At 52.0% G+C, this 22,704-nt stretch overlaps 1 protein-coding gene across 3 annotated transcripts in view; it reads right to left on the minus strand.

Annotated features, from left to right (window-relative positions):
* PER2 (period circadian regulator 2) overlaps positions 1–11,825 on the minus strand; it is a 55,282-nt gene extending 43,457 nt beyond the window's left edge. The window contains exons 1-2 of one of the 3 annotated variants that reach the window (XM_055379888.1): positions 11,562–11,825; positions 2,404–2,542 (exon numbers count right to left, since the gene is read on the minus strand). The gene's annotated coding sequence lies outside the window, so the exon portion shown is untranslated. Of the gene's footprint in view, positions 1–857; positions 1,311–2,403; positions 2,543–11,561 lie in introns of those variants that run through there. The other 2 variants (XM_031008664.3, XM_004033434.4) reach the window with 2 other exon arrangements.
* Positions 11,826–22,704: the final 10,879 nt, after the last annotated feature.

A 22,704-nucleotide genomic window follows, 5' to 3' on the forward strand; every position in this document is an offset into this window, starting at 1 on the left:
GGCTTTAGCCACGGTGTGGGGTTCTTAACACATTTCCCGGACTTAAGGCCCTTCCTCCCAAATTCCAGCCCACCCAGGGTTCAGCACGCAAGTTGAGGCCATCACTGAACCTCTGAAGCTCATCCTGCCCCAGGACGATGGGAAGATCCTGCAGACAGCCTGGGCCTGGGCCTCAGTTTGCTCATCTGTCAGGCTGAGGGGTTACTCTGGGTGATTTTCAGGGTGCCTTCTGGCTCTGTTGTTCTGTATGAATCAGCTTTCCAAACGGGTTCCTTCTGTGTAGGTTACAGAAACCCTGGCAACCAACTCGTCATCCCTTACCCTGGCCTTCCTGAAGGGGGAAGCAGGCCACCTCCCACCCCCTGATCTATGTCTGGGACTTGGCAGCCAAAGTACATCCCAGAAGGTAGGCGCGACTGCTGCACCAAAGAGTGGACACCCCCATTCCCTTCTATCCAGTCCGGGGAAAGGGAATTAATACAGGGTGGTCCAGGGGAGGCAAAGGGGCGAACATTAGAGGGTCTCCCTGCCCTCAGGTTCCCAGGCCTGGCTTGGCACCGGGACTTCCTTGTCCCTCTGATCACCCATTCCAGGAGACCCGTGGGTGTCCAGGAAAAGCTCCTAGATCAGCGCCCCTCCATGGCCCTTCCCCAGCCCAGGACTTAGCCCTGTGGCCTCAGAAGAGGCAGTCAGCTCCCCGAGGGTCCTCCAGATCCCAGGGCCGGCTGCGCTGACCCTTGGTTTCCTTGGCCTTCCCCATGCGCGGGGAGGGAAGGTTCCCAAAAGAGAATCGCCCACGGAACCGCAGCCCGCATGCAGTCACTCGGTAGCTCGGTGCCCTACACACGCTGCCTCACCTTTCGGACCTCAGGCTCCTGAGCTGCGAAACGGGGGTTCGAGTCCCCAACCCGCGGTGTCACCGCAGTTCAAACGAGCGCACCCTGCGCGCGGCTCGACCACCCTCCACCTGGGACAGGGCCAAGGGCACACGCCCCCACGCCGGCGCCGTTTCAAGCCGAGGAGTCCAGCAGCCCAGGGAACTTCCGGCGGCGCCTCCGCTGCCCGAGCCGGCGCTGGGACCCCGACCTGCCCGAGGCCAGCGCGCCGGCGGCGGTTACGTAAGCCGCAGCGGGGCCGCGCCGCGCCACTTACCGCCGGCCGCGCCCGCGTCAGCCCGTCCGCCGGTCCCTCCGCCGACTCGCGGCTCTGTCCGCCCGGCCCCGCGCCCGCCGCCGCCGCCGCCCACAGCTGCACGTATCCCCTCAGCGCCGCCGCCTCCGCCGCGGCCGAGTCGCCGCTGTCACATAGTGGAAAACGTGACCGCGCGCGCCGCGCCCGCCCCCGGCGTCCGCCATTGGCCGCGACTCCGTCTCATCTGCATACACGAGGGGCGGGGCCTGCGAGCGCCGCGCGCCCATTGGTGGCCGCGCCCGTCGCTCTTTTTACATAAGACGCACATGGAACTCCATGTTCACCTCGTCGGTTCCTCAATGGAGACGCGGCGCGTTCGTGCTACCCGTCGTCCTCCCTAGTGGTCTCATCCACTTCCGGCGTCGGCGCCTTCCATTCACTACGCCCTCAAGTCCGCCAGCTCGGGGAGCGCGGAGTGGCGCGTACCATTGCGGGCGGGGGAGCTGGGCGCGGGGCTCATGCGCACCTCCGGCCGGCCTGGCAGACCCGGCGCGCCGAAGCCGGACGAGGGAGACCTCCACCACCGGCCAGAGGCGCGCCCCCAGCGGCCAGGGCCGCGGGAAAGTCCGCGCGGCATGCTTCATTCACGCATTCACATTCATTCATTTACTCATTCACTCGCTCATTCATTGCGGGGCCCCGGAGCAGCCCAGGAGAAGGTGGCAGCACCGCCCTGCAGCCCCTCCGGGGGCACGCCCACCCGGGCCTCCGAGGTGCCTGTGGTCGACACTTGTCCCGGCAGCTACCAAGTGACCTTTCTTATTTTTGAGACCACGTGTTGCAATTTTTGGTTCAGGAAATAGAGTCATTGTTACTCTGGGGAGGTACAAAAGGAAGAAATGATGTTGTCCCTGCCCCCAAGCGCATCACTAGGGAGAAAGGACTATCTCATAAAAAGGAAACTTAATCAAATGCTAAATTGGGCGATGTGGGCTATAAATTAATCAGAGCTATCCCCACAGGCTCCGTGAGAAAGGCAGCACTTCCAAGGCGGGTAGGATGGGCCCTGAGAAAGGGACGCCTTACAAAGGTGCAAGCCGTAGAGACGCAGGAGCCAGGGGTGGGAGGTTGTCCTGGGAGACAGCGCGGGACCCTGCATCACCTTGTTTCGGTAAGCATTGTGTGAGGCATGTGGAGCCTCTAAACTTCCATTTAAAGTGTCAGGAGAGAGAGTACAATTTCCCCGGGTCTGGGTAGAAGCCTGAGACTTACAGGACAGGAAGGAGCTTTCAGGCTCCCACGCAGCGGGCTCTGAATGTGTAGGCTCTCATGGGGAAGGCGAGACTGTCCAGGAAGCTGGAGCCCGCAGCATCTCTCTTTACTCTTCTTGTTCTTCTTTACCTGGACTCACCTGGGGACCAGGGATGGGACAGAAGGAAAAGTTATGAACCCACATCAGGAATTCCAGAGTGTGATAACTCCTTCCCTTCTACTTGACAAGGTGTGTGTGCAACTTCTCAGATGCAAACCAGGGCAAATACCAAGTTCATCGGGGCAGCCCTTCCCACAGAAGCCCCGGGAGGCCTGCATGCTGTTCACACAGTCAGGTGGCCCCTCCTCCTGTTCCTCTGACATTGACACCTCGACACACTCCCCGCCCCCTCTCCCTAACACATACACACACAAATGCCAAGCAAACCCAAGCCCGGCTGCTGCGCCCTGCACACACCCAAAGGCTCTTTTGTTTCTTCCCTCCCATTGACGTCAATGGGGAGCTCCATTGTTCTGGAAACAAGAGTAAACAGACCCCTCATCCACACCTTACCGAGATTCTTCTTCACGCTTTTGCTGGGTCTTGCTCCATATTCAGCCTGCTACCTGATGTCACATTTCCTCCCTAAATGTAGCCTTTTTTATTTCCACCAATAAATCTGGTAGAAAGATATTGAAATCAATTCTTTTAGAAATTATCAAGTGCTTTGGGCTCTAGGACTCTTCAGAATCTCATCTATTTTCAGTGATTCACAGCCAGTTTCTTCTTTCCTATTATTGGAAATTTTTGTACACTCCACAAATACTTGTTGACACCTGAGTGTTGAGGGGCATGCAAAAATACATCTCACTGCATCCCTGCTTGTAAGGAGTTGGTGATGTAAAAGGGGGGAGGAGGCAGATTCAGAGGCAATTTTGTCTAAGTTGTGGTGTGTAGGTCCTGAGGGAATAGGACAGCCATGGACAGAAGCCTCCATCCCAGCTCCAACAGAGGACAGCGCTCAGGGGATGAGCTCCTACAATCAGGCCAAGTGCATGGATGCCGTTCTTGCTGAACCAAGATGGTGACAGAGAGAGAGCGCAAATTGGGGCAGTCAGATTGGAGAAGGAAGGGGGATGAACCCTTTCCTAGCCAGCCCACACTGGCCAGCTGTCACCTCCAGCACGGAGCTCAGAGCTCTTGGATAGGGGAATTGCTGTTGGCACTATGGGAGGCAGGCTGGCTAGGAGACAGCTAGTCCTTTAGTTGGGGGTGGAGGTGGAGTGGTAAGCCAGGGTCCCCACCTACCTTGGGAATGCTGCCAGTGGGAGGAGCTGGCCTCCCAGCTAAAGGCTGCTTGGCCCCTGCTCCACCCACTCCCACCAGCCTGTTTCCACCAGTAAGCCTGGCCCAAGTTGGCCCACCCATCTATGTCTGGGCCTGCCTGTAGGGCCTCTCTGCACCCAGGCCTCCATGCCCTTGCCAGTCCACTCACTGGCCCTCTCATTCACTCATGCACCCAGCCAATTGTTTACTGAGCAACTACTATGTACCAGGCAACTGTGCTGATCACTGCTTCCTCTCATTGTAGGTGGCATGGTTTGCGGGTTGGCTAGCTGGAGGGCCAAAGGACAGGCGGCTAGGAAGAGAATTCCCTCTGCAAATGGAGGAGGTGATGGCCAGCAAAGTCTCTCTAAAGAGATGGAGGGGACACTGTCAAGCTTTCTGGCCCCCTAGTGCTGGAGCCCCTTTCTTGGGTCTAGGGACATTGGAGATGGTAATGCCCAACCCTTACTCTCCAGCCTCCCTTGAACCCAGCGCTGACCTACGGCTGACCCCAGCTTGGCATGGTGGCAGCTCCTGGCAGGGAGACCCTCAGCCAGCTCACAGAGGTGACCTCAAGGGTGTGGGCACCTGTGTCCAGGGTCTCAGGGTGAGACAAGGACAACTTGCCTCTAGTGACCCGAGGGCAGGTGCCTGTCCCTGGACATGAGGTGGTTTGCGGACCGGTATAAAGAAAGTATCTTCCAGCTCTTTGGGAGGCCGAGGTGGGAGGATTTCTTGAACCCAGGAGTTTGAGAACAGCCTGGGCAACATAGTGAGACACTGTCTCTACAAAAAATAAGAAAGCCAGGCATGATGGCATGTTCCTGTGGTCCCAGCCACTTGGGAGGCTGAGGCAGGAGGATCCCTTGAGGCCAGGAGTTCGAGCTTGCAGTGAACTGTGATTGCATCACTGCACTCTAGGCTGGGCAACAGAGCAAGACTGAGATCCTATCTTTTCAAAAAAAGAAGAAGGCATCTTTATCATGCTAGCTACCTACTGAGAAGGCTTTTTGATTTTTAAACTAAATATAGATCCAGGGAGGCTGTTCTTTGTTTGGGGGAGACATGTGGGTGTGATGTGCACACACGTGTTCTCATATGTCTTCCCCAAGGAAGTCACAAGATTGAGCCATCCACGATGGGTGTGCAGTCCCCATCTTTCTTCGCCTCACCCTGGAGAAGAGCCTGGGGAAAGGAGCTTGCTTGGAGCCTGGAATGTAAGCATCCATGTCCCAATGGCTCCTTTGCAAAGGATGCCCTAGAGATCACAGAGCTGGTGGCACAAGCTAGGACCCGCATTTGATGTGGAATAGAATGGTGAGAGTGGGCATCCTTGGCCCATTCCACCCTGGGGGAGGAAGTGTTCAGTATTTCACCACCAGGTATGATGAGCCTTAGATGTTTGTTTTTTTATAGATGTCCATTGCCATATATTCTAATTCGCTAAGATTTTTGTTTGTTTTTCTTTTTCTTTTTTTTTTTTTAGACAGAGTCTCACTCTTTTGCCCAGACTGGAGTGCAGTGGCATGATCTCGGCTCACTGCAACCTCCGCTTCCTGGGTTCAAGAGATTCTCCTGCCTCAGCCTCCTGAGTAGCTTGGATTACAGGCGCACGTAACCACACCCAGCTAATTTTTGTATTTTCAGCAGAGACAGGGTTTCATCATGTTGGTCAGGCTGGTCTCGAACTCCTGACCTCGTGATCCGCCCGCCTCGGCCTCCCAAAGTGCTGGGATTACAGACGTGAGACACCGCTCCCAGCCTTGTTTTGCTTTTTTTTTTTTTCATCATACATAGATGCAGTGGGCTTTTAATCCATGGCAATAGTTATTACTTCAAAAATACCTCTCCAAAATACATCTAATCTTTTCTTTTTTGCAGATCTGCAAATAATTTAAATTGCCATAGCTCTGTCTCTGCTATACAATACTCTGTATAGACTTGTTTACTTCATTATTGTATCCTAAGACAAAAAATATAAATGAATAAAATAATTAGTACCTGAAGATTCTGTCTTTTTAATGTTATACATGTCCTCTTTATTGCTATAGGAATTCAGTGATTAAATGTGTACCCAACTGACTTCTCTTATTATCAGTTTTGCAAATAAAAGGCATGCTTTTAACCAAAGCCAAGAAAAAATTTGCTATCATGTCACTTGAAAAAGGATTAAAACTTCAAACTTTCTGGTCATTAAGGCCATTAAGAAAAACCAAGGATTTGGGAGGCTGAGGCAGGCAGATCACCTGAGGTCAGGAGTTCGAGACCAGCCTGGCCAACATGGTGAAACTCCGTCTCTACTAAAAATACAAAAATTAGCCGGGCGTGGTGGCGCATGTCTATAATCCCAGCTACTTGGGAGGCTGAGGCAGAAGAATTGCTGGAACCCAGGAGGCAGAGGCTGCAGTGAGCCAAGATCATGCCACTGTACTTCAGCCTGGGTGACACAGCAAGACTCTGTCTCAAAATAAAAAAAAAAGAAAAATAAAAAAGAGAAAGAAAAACCAAGGATTTCACTGAGACGAAAGCTGTGCCCTTTGGTGGGGAGGGGGTAGCAGTGGGTAGGTGATGCTGTATGGCGCTCCTGGTTTGAGTTGCAGGTCAACTCTCTGCCTCAGGAACTTGTGGACTAATTTGTGGATCAGGTTTTCTGGTCTCAGGCAGCTTGAGTTTCTTTCCAGGGCTTCTGGGCAGTCAGTACCCCTCACTGTCCTGAAGGAGCCCAAGGAGAGGCAACTTGCCAAAAATGCCTGCCCTGTCTGAGCTGATCCCCCCAACACCCAAGGTGATGCCCCCTGTCTGAGGTGATACCCGTGTTCAAGGTGATCCTCCACGTCCGAGGCGTCTCTTCCTTCCCAGGTGGAGGGTCTCTCATTGGTCAGGGTGTCATCCTGCTGGCCTTCTGGGCCATGGACCTTACCCGGGCAGGCCCCTGCAGCAGGCTCCCTGGCTCTGTCCCTCTCTGTCTAGTGTGCGTCCTGCAAGGCTGTTGCCTCAGTGTGGTTCTGCCAGCATTCCTGGGGGTGTCACTGAGGGGTAGCCCAGTTGGCACCTCCAACCATGGACATCTTGGAGTCAGGAACGGGAGCCTTGCATGCTCTGGGGACCAACAAGGCCTGCTGTCATTAGGGTCCCTGATCCTGGGTGACACTAACAAGAATGCAGGAGCCCGAGTTTGGGGCTTCACATTCATACATGAGTATGGCCGTCGGGCCCCCCGTGGCCTGTAAACAAGCTGTGATGGAGCACGTGCTTGCTGTGTTTAGGCATCACGCTTGGCGCTTGGCACACATTCTCTTCTTTCATCCTCACCACTCTATAGGACATGCGCCTGCATTCCATTGCCCCTTTGCAAAGGACATTCTCGACACCACGACGCCAAAGGAATCCTGTGTGTCTGTGTTGTATGTCATCAAGGAGAAACCACCTTTGTCTGCAGAAAGATCTCATGGCCACCCTCACCACCCTGCCCCTATGAAGCCTGAGAACCAGCTGGCTCAGCAGGGAAGGCTGCAAAGTCAGGAGCGACCAAAGTCCAAGCTCCAACGTGCCTCTCGTTCTCCAAACATTCTCCCCACCCAAAAGCTCCTCTGTGACTTGGCGAATGCAGGTGCTCCCTGCGTTCTATTAATATAACTCCGCTCTGAGTCCACAAGGGCTCACAGGTGGAGATGGCTGGGGTGCAGGTCCATCTTGGGGATCACCAGCCCACCAGCGATGCCAGCTCACAGTGCCCTCCTTGGGAGGGTGAAGGCTCAGGCCTGTGCACCTGCCTTGCCCTCTGCCTGCGACAAGCACTGCTTCTGTGGCTCACAGAGTGTTTCCTTTGGTGTTTGGGTGTCTGTTCTCTCCTGCTGGCTTCTCCCTGGTGCCCAACATGGAAAAACATCACTTATCCCTAAACGGAGTCTTGTTGGTTGGAAGCAACAAAGTTGTTGTTGTTGTTGTTGTTCTTCTTCTTCTCCTTCTCCTTCTTTCTTCTTCTTCTCCTTCTTCTTCTTTCTCCTTCTCCTTCTTCTTCTTCTTCCTCTCCTCCTCCTTCTCCTTCCCCTCCTTCTTCTACTTCTTCTCTTTCTCCTCCTTCTTCTTCTTCTTTTAGAGATGAGGTCTTGCTGGAGTGCATTGGTGCAATCATAGCTCAGTGAAGCCTCAAGTCCCTGGCCTCAAATTGTCCCCCTGCCTCAGCCTCCCAAAGCTCTGGGATTACAGGCAAGAGACAGGCAAAGGGGTCTGATTGGGTTACCTCAGGGTGGAGGCATCCCCTCAAGCGGTGAGTGACCGCTTTCCTGGCTGAGGGCAGAGGCAGGAGCCCGAGTGACTTAGACCTGTGACGGCAGTGATCGTGGGGCCTGAACTGTGGTGGTTCCATTGTGAAGAGCAGCTGGGAGCGAAGACTGCCCATGTACTCATCTTCTCGCTCCTCCTCAACAGATGGAGTCCTGCGATGAGGAGGAAGGGAAATTGGGAGACACCCTACCCACTCCCCAGGCCACCACTGAAGCTGGGGAGCTTTGCTACAGGGAGGAAGCCATGTGTAGGTGGACTGTTGGGGTGCACAGAGGAAAAACAGGCTCCCTCTGGCCCTGCTGCCCCCCACACCCGGGGAACTCTTTGCAAGCACGGATGGTTTGTTTGCATGATGAGGGTGACACGTGCTGCTGAATGAAGCAAATGGTGGGTCAGGGGATCCACACAGCACCCCTGCTGCAGAGTCAGTTGTGTGCCCTCCTGCTGCAGAGTCAGTCATGTGCCCTGTGACCACAGACACAGGCAGACACTCCCGGGCACTTCTCGCAGTGGGTGCTTGATGACCACGGTGTGGCGGCCCCAGGGGGGGTTCCCTGAGACCTTGAGCATAAACCCAGGCATCCCCACCGAGGCTGCAGCCACTGTGGAAGAGCTTGCTGGGCTCATGTGGTTGATGAGAACGCAGAGAGAATCCCTGCCAGCACCACACTCTGGGCTCAGAAAGTGCTGGGCGGTTCATGGCAGGCAGGGCCCTCCTCGCGGGGGGACATCTTCAGCTTGATTCCTCTGGGCACTGCCGGGCTGGAGCAGTTTTTCCAGGCTGGTGTGTGACTGGCCTCAAAATAAGAGTCACAAATAACCCCCAAAAGGGGTTCAGATCTCTACTTGAGACAGGAATGAGGAGCAAAGAACAGGGAGGGCCTGAGGCTGCACTGCCAATGCAGACCTTCCACCACATCCACCCCGCACATCCACCCCGCACGCTCTGCGGCTGGCCAAACCCTAAACCAAAGAAGGCGAGAGGACCAGGAGAAATGACAAAGGAAAGGGGCTCTCGGGAGGAAAGGCATTGCATGGAGAAGGTGCTGGAAGAATAGTGTGAAAACTGGAGAAGCTATCAAGAGGAGGAGCACAGGCAGGAGCCTGGGGCCAGGAGTCCCCCAGGCAGGGAGCTTTGAGACCAGAGCCTTGCATTGTCACCTCCTGGTCCACCCGGCAGGGCCTCTGAATCCTCTGAGAAGGGACTCAGAGGGTGAGTGAAGACACGACTGAAATGGGATTCCTAAAGAGCACTCTTGTAACGCTAGGGTCCACCCTGTGAGGTTCACCTGGATCTGGGCTTCCCCACACCCTGTTTGAGTCTTTCAAACCACAGGAAGATGAGGAATGGGACCCTGTTCCCCGAGCTCCCTGCAGGGCAGTGGCAGACTGTGTGCCCTGGACCACATATGCTGGAAACAGAAGGGGGCCCAGATGTCCCGGGCTTGCTAGACACAGTAGCCTGGGTGGCTGTCACTGCTGGCCCAAGAAAGGCCACTGCCATAGGTGCTGCCAGGGCTCTTCCCAAAACCTTTCAGTGGGAGGCAGGAGAGAGCCAGTGGATAATACCCTTACCCTTTGCCCTCTGTTGGGCCAAAATCCAAGGCATGGTTTCCCAATGGGCCAGGGCATTGGCGTTCACAAGCTGCATGAGGACATGCCGAGTGTCTGGCTTGCCTCGTGTGGCTCATCAGGAAGCAGCAACCAGCATGGGGATGCCTCACCTTGCCTTTTCTTCCTTTTTTCTCCACTCTCCCTGCCCTGGGATTGTGCCTCCCAATAAAGCTTTTGTTCTTTTTTTTTTTTTTTTGTGATACGGAGTCTCGCTCTGTCCCCCAGGCTCTAGAGTGCAGTGGCATGATCTCGGCTCACTGCAGGCTCCACCTCCCGGGTTCACCCCATTTTCCTGCCTCAGCCTCCAGAGTAGCTGGGACTACAGGCGCCCGCCACCACGCCCGGCTAATTTTTTGTATTTTTAGTAGAGACGGGGTTTCACCGTGTTAGCCAGGATGGTCTCGATCTCCTGACCTCGTGATCTGCCTGACTCATCCCCCCAGAATGCTGGGATTACAGGCATGAGCCACCGTGCCCAGCCAAAGCTTTTATTCTTAAGCCTGTTCCCTGGCTCTGTTTTCTAGGGAACCTAAACTAAGACACTGGATACTGAAAATGGTTTGACAAAGCAGACCCTCACTCAAGGCTTCACGTTGGAATCTATCTTCCCACCTGTTTCAGAGTCATAGGGTCTCCATACCTCTGGTAAGTGGGATTGTAATGACCAGGGGGTCAGCAAACTATGGCCTGTTCTTCCATGGCTTGTGGGCTAAAGGGAAAGGGAGGGGGAAAAGTCAGAGAATATGCTGCAGATATCACACAAGGCCCACAAAGCCTGAATTACTTACTATCTGTCCTTTTACAGAAAAAGTTTGCTGACCGCTGGTGACCGTTCATCACACAGTGGCGTTATGATTACTGGAGTTTTCACCTGTGGTCAGTTATGATGGGTGCAACCAGAGAGCAAGGCATTGGGTGGTGCTTCCTGAGTGGGAGACAATGATAACGATCATGATTATGCAGAAGGGTGGTGCCTTCTTATGTTGGAGCTGAACACTGAGAAGAAAGGAAACAGTGGGCTTGGGAGAGTTCATTGCCAACCTAAGACAAACTGTGAATGCCCAAGGGCCTCACTGGCAGCTCAGGAGATTTACATCTCCTACAGCCACTGGGTAGGAGAAATCACTGTTGCAAATCGGCCAGGCACAGTGGCTCACGCCTGTAATCCCAGCACTTTGGGAGGCCAAGGCAGGGGGATTACCTGAGGTCAGGAGTTCGAGACCAGCCTGGCCAACATAGTGAAAATTAAAAATTAGCCATCTCTACTAAAAATACAAAAATTAGCCGGCTGTGGCAGCGTGTGCCTATAATCCCAGCTACTCGGGAGGCTGAGGCAGGAGAATCGCTTGAACGCGGGAGGCAGAGGTTGCAGTGAGCCAAAAAGAAAAAAGAAAATCAGACCTCGAGGCTAGGCGCGGTGGCTCACATCTGTAATCCCAGCACTCTGGGAGGCCGACGGGGGCAGATCACTTGAGGTCAGGAGTTCGAGACCAGCCTGGCTAACATGGGCAAAATCCCCCTCTCTACTAAAAATACAAAAGCTAGCCAGGCGTGGTAGTGCGTGCTTGTAATCCCAGCTACTCGGGACGCTGAGGCAGGAGAATCGCTTGAACCCAGGGGGCGGAGGTTGCAGTGAGTCGAGATCACGCCACTGCACTCCAGCCTGGGCAACAAAGTGAGACTCCGTCTCAAAAAAAAAAGAAAAAAAAGAAAAGAAGACCTCAAATTCGATAAGGGTTGAAAGCTACAAAGGAGACTAAAGTCACAACCTTGACAGGCCTGCTGCATCAGTCAGGAGCCAGATAGTGAATGGTCCTGAGACCACGGCTATGGACAATTGAGTAGATAAGCTGAGAATCTCAAACCCCCAAATTCTCAGAAGCCTCCAAGCCAACAGAAGCAATTACTTCCTCCTTGCCGGAGAACAGGTTGTTCTTACGGAATACCTTACCTGTGGTAGGTGTCCTGCAAGGTGTTTGTTCTCAAGACCTGCCCTCACCACTGCTCCTTGATGCCAACATCCAGGGACAGGCTTCACCATATTTAGAGCAGAGAGGCATATGCTCAGCTCTGGTCAGAACTGTCCTATTCTCCAGAGGAATTGCAAAGCTAATGTGTGCCAGCGGGAGCTGAAGGAACACAGGTGACGCTGGTTCTTCGCAGTGTGGTGGCAGAGGAGCATAACGCTAGATGGGTGGCTGGAGAAGAATTCATTGGCACAGGGACAGTCATCTGTGATTTAAAACTCGATGCTTTGGCAAGGACACCAGGAACTGATTCCAATCATTTGTTGGGCTGACTCCAGTGGTGTGCTAGTTAACGTTTAACAATTGGCTCTCTGGAAAAATAAAAAAAAGAAAGAAAAAATATGTAGCATTTATCTATTTCTGTGACACAGATACGCCCACATGGCCAATTTCAAGCTCCCACCACGACCCCCTGTGAAAGTGGTGATGCATGTAGGGCCACATGCATGGAGGGAAGAAGCCCGCCCTGCTTGCCCTGGGTTCAGGCCAACGTGGCCAACCTAAGCGATTCCTTAGAAAATAGAGTTTTGATCTGCCCAGTTACAAGGAGAAATGGAGCTCCCAAAGTTCGACATCTAGAAGACTATTTTTCCAAACTCTTTGTTAGAGGATTTTAAAAGGGGCTGTTCTTACCAAATCTCAATAAAGTGTCCATTGTAAGATATTTCTCAAGGTTATTAAGGCTTCTTATAAACTCCTTTTGCTATAAGTCAGTTCATGTTGGAAGCCAGCCACAAAAATGATAATTTTGGATTTGTAATCATTGCCATTGAGACATTGTTTGTGGTAGGGACTGGCCTTTCTGTGTTAAGCCACTCCCCCTCTTCGTGGCCTTAAAATCTACCATCAATACAAAGGAGGCTGTTGTCTGCTGAGTGAGGGCCTGGGTAGGGCAGCGTAGCTCTCCCGCATATTGATGTAAATCATTAGGGTTCCAGTGGAAGATGCAGGTTCTGTCTGAGTGAGGAGAGCCAGAAGTCCGGGCTGACCTCAGCATTTTAGTCCCCAACTTATTCCAACTCTTGAGGTCAAAGGCCAAGAGGAGGTCCCAGGAAATCTGGGAAGAGTTTGCAGTGTTCCCGATTGTTTCCCGGATGCAGGAAGGGTGAGCGTTGTCAGCCATGGACTTGGCAGGCATGAGACCCTGCTGATCTTTGTGCCTCATGTTGGCCTGAGAAACCAAGATTTGCAATTTGGTTTGAAAAATATGAACTTACCAGCCAGGCACGGTGGCTCACGCCTGTAATCCCAGCACTTTGAGAGGCTGAGGTGGACGGGTCACCTGGGATCAGGAGTTCGAGAACAGCCTGGCTAACATGGTGAAACACCATGTCTACTAAAAATACAAAAAATTAGCCGGGCGTGGTGGTGCACACCTGTAATCCCAGCTACTTGGGAGGCTGAGGCAGGAGAATCACTTGAACTCGGGAGGCGGAGGTTGCAGTGAGCCAAGGTCGCGCCATTGCACTGCAGCTTGGGCAATAACAGCGAAACTCTGTCTCAAAAAAAAAATGAACTTACCTTATAGAGGAGGTGTATAAATTAACAGATAGGTTTTTAGGGGTGTGCCTTCATGTCAGTGTATATCTGGAAGAAAAACCTGAAGGAATGCCCAAACTTTCATAGTGCTTTCCTCTGGGTGGTAGAATATGGGTGACATTAGTTTTCCTCTTTATATATTTCAGTATCCTTCATATTCTATAATAAGCATTTACAATAATTTATATAAATTATAAATTATATGTAATATACTTTTATATATAAGCATTTGATAATTAGAAAGCATAAATATGGTAATGCTATAGACTATTAAATATAAAATAAGAAGCCTATTTTGAGCAGGATATTCAGCTTAAAATGGCTTGCTTTGTTAATAGAGATGGAGAACCTGCATAGTAAAAAGCAAAAGCATTAAATTTTTTGTATTGTGAAGTTATTTTTATTTGACTTCTATTCATTTCCAGTCTTTGTCTTCAGTAATTAGATATGAGTTTCATGCTATTTTGAACAACTGTTGCTGGAGGTTTACCAAGCTTATGTTTATCAACCAAACCTCTGTAGAGATTATAAACAAATAAAGTAGTCTATAGAGCAAAATTCAGATGATGAAAACAAATAAATCACAGAAAGCAATTCAACAGATACAGACCAGGCATGACTGTGAGGGCAACAAATAGCTAACATAGGAGCCGTGAGCACTCAGATGGGATTGAAGATATTCAATATTTGAGGGCTTTTCAGTCAAATCGGCACAAAAATGCTACAGAAAAGTAAAACATAAAATAATGGGCATGGGCATATCTGTGAAGCAAAAGAAGGCAGAGGTGGCAATGTTGCTAAAAGACAAAGCAAAACATGTGCTTTTCTCGGCCAATATCCTATTCTGACAGCCATAGAAAAGAATGTGCCAATGGAAAGTCCCAGAAGGGGAAATGTGAAAGTGTCTATTTCCATTGGGGTGGAAGGAGGAATGTGTCTTCCTTGCTTGTTTTCTCAGCTCTCCACATGGTCTTCCTGCTTTGCTCAGGTGGACTCCCGTGTTTTCTCACTTGGATTAAAAACAATAACAACAACAACTTTTTTTTTTTTTTGAGATGGAGTCTTGCTCTGCTGCCAGGTTGGAGTGCAGTGGCATGATCTCAGCTCACTGCAACCTCCGCCTCCTGGGTTCAAGTGATTCTCCTGCCTCAGCCTCTCAAATAGCTGGGACTACAGGTGTGTGCCACCACATCCAGCTAATTTTTGTAGTTTTAGTAGAGACGGGGTTTCACTATGTTGGCCAGGCTGGTCTTGATCTCTTGACCTTGTGATCTGCCCACCTCGGCCTCCCAAAGTGCTGGGATTACAGGCGTGAGCCACTGCACCCGGTCACAACAACTTTCTAGGAGTGTCTGCTTAAAGGCCATGTATCTCTGAGATGTGGAGGTGAGGGTCTTCCCAGAACCATTGGGGCAGTGTGGAGGGGTGGAGGGGGCCCTGCTCCTGCTCAAGACTCTGGATGTCGCCCCCAGCCAGGTCACTGTGCCCTCTGGGGCAAGCGCTTGTTCAGGTGGTTTGGGCCCTTCCTCCTCTGATGCCCAGAGGCGCCCAGGTTTGAATGTGGGGCTGCCCTACCAGAGCTCATGTTTTCCTATTGATGAAGATGAGGCTGGGCCCTGTGTGTCACCCGGTGCAGACACTGAGTCCTGCCACCAGGACGTCCATCTATGCTGGACTCATTAGAGTCCTGGCCCTCATGGGATGAGAAACGACTTCCCCTGTCCCCAGCGTTCACTTCCTGCGTCCCCAGCATTCACTTCCTGCTAGCACCTGAGACCAGCGACTTGGGTCTCATGGTGCCTCCCACTCCGGTTTTCCAGCTCCCATTCCTCTTCGTCGTCTCCATGCGCCCTCTCAGGACTCCTGAGTTCTCGAAAACTCAAAACTCATCACACAACTGTCCCTCCCAGGCAACTTTTGATGGCATCCCATGACAGGGATAGTGGAGGCTTTTTTATTTCTAGGAATTAAGTTCTTGTCATCTTGGGCTACAGGTTTAGGGCTTCTCCCCAAGGCAGTTCGGAACTCACTCAAAGTAAGAATCATTTCCCCCTTCTCCCAAGGATGCACTTCACCTGATCCTGTCCAAGGCTTCTCATGGTTGTTTTTACTCTTTTCTCCCCATTTCTCCTCCCTCTCCCCAATATTCAGGACATAAAGGTTTCAGGCCATATTTATCTAACTCCAGAGATGACTTTCCTTTAGGACATCTTATGTCGGCCAACAGAGTGCAGCGGCATTTGCTGCCTCATCTGGGGAGGGCTCCCTGCAGACCTGTGGGTGGAGCTTCTCCTACTGGGAATTGCCCCTCCAGGGCATTGGAGGGGAGGCCAAGGCCTACGACACCCAGAAAAGCCGTTTCTAGCCCTGGCAGCTCTGTACCAACAGCTGCATGGCCCAGTGTGGGGTGTGTGTGTGTGTGCTACCAGCAGGGACCAGCATCTTTCACTGGCGTCAAAAGACTGACCCATTTTCAGCAACAATATTTTTGCAGCCGACGAAGCCTTTGTTGGGTTTGTATAGGCGACCAGTTGAGCCGGGTTTGTGTTTTAGAGAAGTGGTGAAGTCTTAGCAGGTGGGAAGGAAGCTCGGCCATGGCTCTCCAGTGAACTCCCCCCTCCTTTCTTCCTGGAAAATTTCCAGGACCCCATCTGAAGCGTCCCCTCCCAGGACTGACTCTGGTTTGTCTCTTTGCTGGGTTAGGTAGGAGTAAGGCTAGTGGGATGACCATAGCTGATTTTTGTCATCTACTGCTCAGTCTGGATTCCCCACTTCCTCTGCTAGCACCTCTGCTGCGCTTGGGCACCCATCTAGCAGGAGGACACAAACCCTCATCCCAGCCACTACACCCTCTTCAGGCTGCAACTGCTGTGCTTGCTTGTCCATTTCCCACCAAAACTGGGCAGGAGCGTGCCAAGTGATGCCCCAGAAGCTAACTGTGTGCCAGGGTGATTCTCCTCCACCCCGGTTCCAGCAGCCCTTCCTGCTCTTGAGGATCAGAGCCAGTCACCCCTGCTGGGACACCGACTCCTTTCCTTGCTTGCTGGTCTTTTGGCACAGAGCCTGAGTGACCAGTGACAGCCATCGCTTATTGTCCACTGGATCCCCTGGTGGCAGTGTTCCCCCTCTGGAGAACAGGCCTCTAGACCTGCAAAGCACAACATGGAGGGGACAAGAAAATTCACCAACTGGATCCCTGGAGGTCATGGTTAGGGGGCTCTTCCTGCTTCTGCTCCTGGGTTCCCAGACCCATGCCTTTCATCAGCTGGAGACAGCAATTTATGATGGTCACTGATTTAGGGTATATTTTGTGTCTTAAAGGATGGAATCCCATCCTCAAAGGGTATTTTCTCCTCAGCAGAGCTAACAAGAGGACCACTCCATCACTCACCCAGATTGGCAGCATCTGAACGGCATGGTAAGGAATGGGCCCAGTGGAGCCCACGGTCATGTACCCAACACCATAGCTCCTTTGCTGTAAAGTGAGTCTTTTTGGTCCAAAGCAATGTTATGTGGTATTCTATATCCATTGATCAAACATTTTATAAACCTCCAGATAGTGTTCGTAAGGGCAGGAAAGACAAATCCACACTTGGGATATCCAAATCCACACTTTGGGTCAGTCAAAATGAATCACTGCCTCACCTTTAGGGCAATATAATTGAGTTTAAGTCCAGTGTAATCAACCTTCCACCTAGTGGCCAGTTGAGTTCCTCCCGGTGGCACTCTGCTGGGAGCTCAGCTTTGGTGTCTTGCTGTTAAGCTGGATGTTTAGCAGTTGCTGGAACTAACTCAGCCTCGGTGAGTCGGAGGCCATACTGTCAGGCCCACACCATCCTGCCTCCCTGCCACCACTGCTACTCACTGAATGGCCTATGACAGAGGCAGGCTGACTCCGAATGGTCAAAGCATCTTCCTACATGGCTGCTGGGTGCCTTTTCTGTGGTGGTGCTCTCTGGTGCGAGCAGGGATGCAGAGACCTTCACATGCATGTCCACTCCCATGGTCCTAGCTGCATGCATGACCCTTCCACTAAACTCCTGGTCCCCAACCTTTGAATTTTCCAGGCCCAGAGCAGCAACAGCCGAGTCTTTTGCCGCTGTCCATGGGTCTGAACATATTCTTATGCCAAGCCACTTCTCTTTCTACACAAAATGGAGAGCTACGTGTACTGCCTAAGCATGGTGGGCAGAACGGTGGGCCCTCACACACGCCCATGTCTGGAACCTGTACATCTGTTTTGGTACAGGGTAAAAGGGACTTTGCAGATGTCATTACATTGAGGATCTTGAGATGGCAACATTATCCTGGATTATCTGGGTGGCCCAACGTAATCATAAATGTCCTTATAAGTGAAAGAGGGAGGCCGGGTGTGGTGGCTCATGCCTGTAACCCTAGCACTTTCAGAGGCTGAGGCGGGTGGATCACCTGAGGTCAGGAGTTCGAGACCAGCCTGACCAACATGGTGAAACCCTCTCTCTACTAAAAATACAAAAAAAATTAGCTGGGCGTGGTGGCAGGCACCTGTAATCCCAGTTGCTCGGGAGGCTGAGGCAAGAGAATCACTTGAACCCGGGAGGTGGAGGTTGCAGTGAGCCAAGATCGCACAATCGCACTCCAGCCTGGGCAACAGAGCGAAATTCCATCTCAAAAAAAAAAAAAAAAGTGGAAGAGGGAGCCAGGAGGGCCAAAGTCCGAGAAGGAGGCATGGCCATAGAAACAGACGTTAAAATGATGTCGTTTCTGGAAAGGTTGCATGAGCCAGAGAATGCAGGTAGCTTCTAGAAGGTGAAAAAGGAGAGGAAATGGATTCTCCCCTAGAGCCTCCAGAAGGATTACAGCCCTGACCACACCTTGACTTCAGCCCAATAACACCCAGTTTCAGCTCTGACCTCCAGAATTGTAAGAGATTCCATTTGTGATGTTTTAAACTCCCAAGTTTTTGGAAATTGGTTACAGCAGCAACAACGAACTAATACACCAAGTTTCTGTCCATGGGGAGATTGGGAGAGGCAGTCTGTCAGCACTGCCTTTCAGGGAGGCCCCGGAGTGAGGCTGCAGTGCAGCAGCTATCTATTTTTAGGCATTTTTTGCATCCCACACTGAGCCAACCCATGCATGAACCAAGCTCGGCCTATTTCTTCCTCCACTAGGTGGTCATAAGTGACACCGCCACCCAACACAGCAGTGATGAAGGTGAGGGACCTCCAGTGGTGCAACAGAGGCAGATGATAGGAGGGTCTTGTGCAGTTTATCTGTGGCTCTGGCCCTGCATAAGCCCAGTGCTGGATGTGCCCTTTCATCTTATCATAGATTTCTGTCGAGCATGCCTGACCTATGCCCTGGAGGCCCTGGCAGAGCCCGGCTCAAGGCAGGCAGCTCTAGTGGTGTGATCACCGCTTGGTGTCTCCCGCTCTGCTAGGGTGCAGAGGCATACCAGCATCTGTCTTCCTTTGCTGCAGATAGCATGGCCTTGCTCCAGAACCCCCAGGGTCCAGGTTGTGATTCTCCCACTGGGGCTTTGCCATGAAGTTATCACACACTCAGAGATTTAAAGCAACAAGGCATCTTTTCCACCATAGGTTCCTCTAGAACCATAGAATCTTCCAGATCTTTTGACCTAATTTGCTGGGCTGCTAGCACCATAGCCTGTGCCCGCTGCAGAGTTCTTCCCTGCGCTGGCAGCCTTTCACACCACCTGGTAAATGTAACCACGCAGTATTCCCAAGTGTGGCACGTGCTGCCTCCAGAACCCACAGAGGCGACCAGTCCTCGTGGTCCTTCTTAGTGGTGGGAAGTACACAATGTAGTCCTTCCTTCACTGTGGAGATGCCTGTTATGCTCCAACCACTGGGCCCCTAAAAACTTCACCAATGCAGCAGACGCCTGGAACTTCACAGGGTTTCTCTCCCACCCTCTGCAGCACATGCACCTTACTAAGGCCTCTGAGGTTTCTCCTCATCAATCTGGTCATCCAGTTTAATTAATAGGGTTCAGTATACTGAACCAATGCAGCAGTGTGCAGAGTGTCTGGTCCATCCAGACTATATTAGGAAAGAGGGAAAAGAGTTAATATGGCCCTGGGGTGAGACAATCAGTGTGTATTCTTCTTCTTCTTCTTTTTTTTTTAAGACGGAGTCTCAATCTGTTGCCCAGGCTGGAGTGCAGTGGTGCAATCTCGGCTCACTGCAACCTCCACCTCCCAGGTTCAAGCGATTCTCCTGCCTCGGCCTCCTGAATAGCTGGGATTACAAGCGCCCACTGCACCCGGCTAATTTTTTTATTTTTAGTAGAGACGGGGTGTCACCATGTTGGCGAGGCTGGTCTCAAACTCATGACCTCAGGTGATCTGATGATCTGCCCACCTCAGATCCAAAGTGCTGGGATTATAGGTGTGAGCCACCGCGCCCGGCCAGTGTGTGCTCTTATCCATCCTGAATGAATGTAAGCGGCTTCTGGTTCTCCTCTTAAGTAGGGATGGAAATGAATGTATTGGCTTCCTACCATGGACTTGAGACTGTGTTGACCTGCTATAGCAAAGATACCACAATTGGGGCTCCTATTTGTTTGGGTTTGCAGTATTCCACTGTCAATCCCCAGGATCCATGTGGTTTTTGCAGGGGTTTGGCTAATTAAATGACTCTATAATGGGGAGAAAGCATACCTGCATCCTTCAGGTTTTAAGTGGAATCTATTCGTCCCTTATAATTGCTGTAACTCTCTTCAGCATGCGATATTGGTTTTTATTTACTGTCTTGGCTGGGGGAGGGGCAGTGTCAGAGATTCCCACTCAGCTTCCCAGGTCTATAGCTCTTATTCCACAATCCCAAGTATCTGGCCAACATGGGGTTACCCCATATGCCAAGTGTGTCCACTTCAATCATTGCATTTGAGGGCTTGGGAAATGACCACCAGGTGGCTCCATGGACCCTGTGGACCTACCAAAATCCAAAGCGGGGCTAGGGCTCTATCACCTGACCCCATATGCCCTCCCTTTAACAGGAGTCAAGATGATGCTCCATGTCCCCAGGATTCTGTGTGCAATAGTCCTTGAAATGGTTCTGTATTCCCCCTCCCTGTGTATAGTTACTTGAATGAGTGGCCTTAGGTTTCTTTGGGGAAGGACTGTGGGGGCAGATTTTGGCTCCCTGCACCAGCAGTGATGTTGGGAACCTGGCCTTTCAATGAGTTCTAGGTCCGAAACCAGGCAAGGGATTGTAGCCGGGGACTGGGGCAGCCACTCTCAGCCTCCTGCTCATCCATGTTTGATTTATTTTAGTTTCGAAAGCTCAGCCACACCCTTGCTGACTGCTCATCCCCCTGGTCCCTAGGAACATTTTGTTGTATTATCCGGCCACATAGCTCTCTGCATGTCAGGTCTTCCTGGCCACCACTCTGACCTTGCCACTCTTGGCTATAAGAACCAATATTACATGCCAAATATTGTCACTTTGGTAAACGAAGTGACCTCCGAGCCCTCTCACAGGACACAGTGGGCTGGTAGGTTTGCTGGCCAAACATCATGTATGTGCTCTAGTAGGCTCATTTCCCTACCATCCTCCATGGTGGGGCTGGAAGTTTTCCTTCACTTAGTGAAGGCCGTAGCTCTTTGCAGGTGTCCAAGGGCCATTCTAACAGCCCATTAGCACTGTCTCCCTGGGACCCAGCCAGGGTCACAAGCTTCTATCACGGAAAGTCCTCCCACATTCATCAACTCTTGTCTTATCCGTCTTTATATTCTGTCCCCTGCTGGGTCCAGCACTCTTGGGATGCAGTCCTGGATGTGCTCTCCTGGATCTTGCTGGTCCATGCTAGGCAGATCCTGCAGTTCCTTCGGAATACAGTCTCTTCCTCCCTTAGCAGGCCAGCATGTCCTAGCTAGGTTATGTTGTTGTTTGACCCTCATGATTGGTCTGGTGTCAGGAGGGGGATATTGGCATAGATCCTGAAAAACGCATGCGTTGTCTTGCAAGGCAGACATCTCTCTCTCTCTCTCCCCCCTGCCCCCCAACTATAACACACACATTCTCTCTATATAAAACACTTCAAGAAAGGGGGTGCTAGCCTTTAACAGGAGCAGTGGGCCTCCTCTGTAGGTCCAGATGATTCAGGAGAATCTGGGAGTTCTAGTTTGTTTGTTTGTTTGTTTGTTTGTTTGTTTTTGAGACAGTGGTCTCTCACGCCCACCCTGGGGGCTTCACTTGAGCCGGTCAGTGGTGATTCAGCTCCGAAATCTCAATTTAGGGTCCATTTCCTCACACCACTTCTGAGAGCAACTCTCTTGGGTAGAGATCTCTGGGAAACTGGGTTTGCACCCCCAACTCCATCAGTCCTTGAATGCGGGTGCCCATAGGGAGCAGGAGGCACAGTAGGCTCCTTTGGCTAAGTCTCCCCAGAAGGGAACCTGGCTGTCAGCCCACAGGGAGCACTGCTTCTGGCAGCTGGGGCAGTGTGGGCCTCAGCCCTGAGTGGCACAGCACCCGCCACAGGGACCAAGGCAGCCATAGCTGAGAGGGCCACGCCTTTTTTTTTTTTGAGACGGAGTCTCGCTCTGTCACCCAGGCTGGAGTGCAGTGGCATGATCTCAGCTCACTGCAAGCTCCGCCTCCTGGGTTCATGCCATTCTCCTGCCTCAGCCTCCTGCGTAGCTGGGACTACAAGCGCCCGCCACCACACCCATCTAATTTTTTGTATTTTTAGTAGAGATGCGGTTTCACCGTGTTAGCCAGGATGGTCTCAATCTCCTGACCGCGTGATCTGCCCGCCTCGTCCCCCCAGAGTGCTGGGATTACAGGCGTAAGCCACTGCGCCTGGCCAGGTTTTGTTTCTGGCGCCCGGCTGCGCCACTCCTTTTTAAAGACTTCCTCCTTCCTCCTTCAGCCACCCACACATTCATGCAGCCAGTATTCATGGGGTGCCCTGAGGAGACATATGGACCCTGTCCCAGCCTTCCTGGACCTTGTGCCCTAGCTGGGGAAAGTCATGCCCTTGTTTAAGCATGGGCCAGGGAGAGCTGGACAGCACCGCCGGAGCTTGGAGGAGGGCCCCTGGGGTCAGTGGGAGTCAACTGCAGGCTTTCAGGGAGTGGCAGGTGGGATATTTCAGGTTGGAGGGCTCAGTCAATTAACTTCAACAAAAGTGCCAAGAGGCCAGACGTGGTGGCTCACACCTGTAATTTTGGTATTTTAGGAGGCTGAGGTGGGAGGATAGCTTGACCCCAGGAGTTCAAGAGCAGCTTAGACAATATAGCAACATCCTATCTCTACAAAAAAAAATTAAAAATTAGCTGATGGCCGGGCGCAGTGGCTCACGCTTGTAATCCCAGCATTTTGGGAGGCTGAGGCAGGTGGATCATTTGAGGTCAGGAGTTTGAGACCAGCTTGACCAATGTGGCGAAACCCCCTCTCTACGAAAAACACAAAATAATTAGCCGGGCGTGGTGGCGCATGCCTGTAGTCCCAGCTACTCGGGGAGGCTGAGGCAGGAGAATTGCTTGAACCCAGGAAGTGGAGGTTGCAGTGAGCCGAG

This window comes from Gorilla gorilla, chromosome 11 (assembly GCF_029281585.2).
Source record: "Gorilla gorilla gorilla isolate KB3781 chromosome 11, NHGRI_mGorGor1-v2.1_pri, whole genome shotgun sequence".
Taxonomy (NCBI): domain Eukaryota; kingdom Metazoa; phylum Chordata; class Mammalia; order Primates; family Hominidae; genus Gorilla; species Gorilla gorilla.